This window comes from Poromitra crassiceps (genome assembly GCF_964638095.1).
Source record: "Poromitra crassiceps genome assembly, chromosome: 11".
Classification (NCBI taxonomy): domain Eukaryota; kingdom Metazoa; phylum Chordata; class Actinopteri; order Beryciformes; family Melamphaidae; genus Poromitra; species Poromitra crassiceps.
This window is the reverse complement of record NC_139643.1, coordinates 14,131,836-14,134,335: the sequence shown is the minus strand read 5'-3', so window position 1 is coordinate 14,134,335 and position 2,500 is coordinate 14,131,836. Positions and strand designations below refer to the sequence as shown.

Below are 2,500 nucleotides of genomic sequence, written 5' to 3'. Positions count from 1 at the left end.
TGGCCCGGCCGAGCCCCCCCAGCCGCAATCAAGGACTTGAGCTCTTTAAAGTCAGCCCTCAAACCCAGAACCTCAGCCTGTCTCAAGTCGACCTCCAGCCCCCCTAGGATTCCTCCAGCCCTTGCACTAGGGGTAACCTCACTCAGTTCCAAGGACCTTAGGTGCTCCAACCTTGACGCAAGATTTATAGCAGCCTCCAGCGTGGGGGGTGCGAAACTGCGGAGGCTAAGGTGGAGGAGCTCACCAGTCGCAAAATGGGTGGAAAAGTGATCCCTTGCCAACACATCCTGGGTGTGAGCGTCAGCTGAGGGGTAGGCTCTAATGACAAGCCTCCGCAGGTGGCTGCCAAACTCCTGAGCTGATTCACCACGTAGCCGACGTCTTGAAGCAAAGCTCGCCTGGGACCAGCCCTCACCATCATACGGCCATAACATCTAGTCATAGCGGCCTTCAACAAGGTGAAGTCATTCTGGGTCTCTGCCGAAAGGCCATTATACAGATCCCGAGCGCGGCCTGACAGCAGCAATGACATAAACTTTAATTTCCATTGGTCATCCCACCCATTAACATCTGCGGCTAGCTCGAAATGTCTAGACCAATCTGACCAATCACAGCCGCCGGTACCAGTGAACGTTTCAGGCATGAAAACCGGGCGGGGGGCCGGGACGCGACTAGGCCCTACGGGGCCCGCCCCGGTGCCCTGAGGCCCTGCCTGCTGCGGAAAACCCGGGGGAAAGGAAGTAGATGCAGCAGCAGAGGGAATAGGTGGTACGGGAGCAGTAGGGAATGACCTTCGGGGGTCATCCATCGTCATGCCTTCGGCCTGCAGAAAACCTGTGAGCCTCTCTTGGAAATCGTCTCCATACTCAGCAGCACCTAGCAGGGGTACGTGCTGTGGCTCAACCAGCTGCTGCGAAGCAGGCATAGTGGGAGCAAGAGGTATGGCTGCACTGGAAACCTGCAGTGTTTGGGTTGGGGCGACTGATCGCTCAGAAGCTGGGGCAGGAGGGGCAGAAGACTGCGGAATGACACCCTGGGGGGCTAGCCCGTCGAGACGATCTAGCCGGCCACTCAAGAGGGCGTGCCGCTCAGCGGCTTCGGAAGCCAGATCCTTCTGGGTGTCAAGCAGGCGTGACACCAGGGCCTGTACCGCTGTCAGCGCTGTTTGTAAGGTCTCCTCGGTGACAAGACCTTTCGTTGACTCGACTGGTGGGCCACCTGAAGCGGCCGGCGGGGGAACTGGCATCTGACAAGGAGCCCACCAAGAGGCCGAGGGGGGAAACCGGCGCCTCAGGGTCTTCTGGCAGTCATAGAAGTCCTCTTCCTCCTCTTCCTCCTCCTTGGTCGGTGGAAATCTATCCGCTAAATCCGCTAAATCCGTTTCTGAGTTGTTCATACTGTTAGGCATGCTGTGAGACTGGTGGATTTACGCGCGGATACTTGATGGCCAAGACACACTTGGTAACTGAAGTCTCGATAACTAGGAACGCTGAAGCACTTGATAGCTGAGTCTGCAGGGTTCGAAAGCTGGGAACTGTTGCCGAGTGTTGTCGTGAGGTTAGTCTAGTCTATGAACAACTGCAGAGGACCTGCAGACCCGAACCTTTATAGGTCCCGAATATGACATCACCTTGTGTTATGACATCATCAGTGAGTGAACTATGACATCACAGTAGGAATGATGACATCATCCTAACACGTCACACCACAACTCTGACGCAAATCTCAGATCACCCGGCTGTAGTTTTAACACATCACTGTGTTCTATTCTTGGTTCATTTCAAGATCATTTTGGCTAGAAGTGGTCTGCACATAGCCGGTCTAAAACCAGTCTACATCTAACCCAGACGTCTAAATGACGGCTTTTGCTGGTTGAGGAACATTTCTCACTGGGAGAAATAATCTGATTGGTTGAGTTAAACCTCTCAGTGGGTGGAGCCGAAGAACCCACCGTTTTTCAGAATGCAAGTTAGCTAACTGTGGCAACTTCAATGGCAAAGAAGAAGAAGAAGCAGCTGTGCGCTATCCACCTTATTTTTTGAATGCCCCACTATAAAATAATGATGGTTACAAGGTCTACAAGGTTTAATGTGACTTGATTGTTGCAGCTTGCCATTTCCTTTGTTATACTCTTTGGCTGTATTCAGACCCGAATTATAAACCGGAAACCGGAGTACGTTATAAACGTTCTAAATATAGTCACGTTATAAACAACTAACCAACGCTGGGGGTCCGTATGGAAACAGTGTTACTCGAAATGGTTACAAGTTAAATCAATTTGGTCATTCAGTGGCGTTTTACTGCCATGTAAAGTAACTAATGTTAGCCGCTAGCATTAGCCACAGTAGCCGACTACCCATTATGCATTATGTTATCCCAGCACCCGAACAACATTTAATGCATAAAATAAAGCTGAAAACGAAAACCAGATTTCTAAATAGCTGTTATTTTGTTAAACTGAGCACACAAGGGTAATCTAAATGGTTACTTTGACCATCTA

At 51.1% G+C, this 2,500-nt stretch overlaps 1 protein-coding gene across 1 annotated transcript in view; it reads left to right on the top strand.

Moving 5' to 3' along the window:
• LOC310785169 (gamma-enolase) overlaps positions 1 to 2,500 on the top strand; it is a gene marked incomplete at both ends in the record, with an annotated part of 16,900 nt that overhangs the window by 1,910 nt on the left and 12,490 nt on the right. The gene's annotated exons all lie outside the window — the stretch shown is intronic.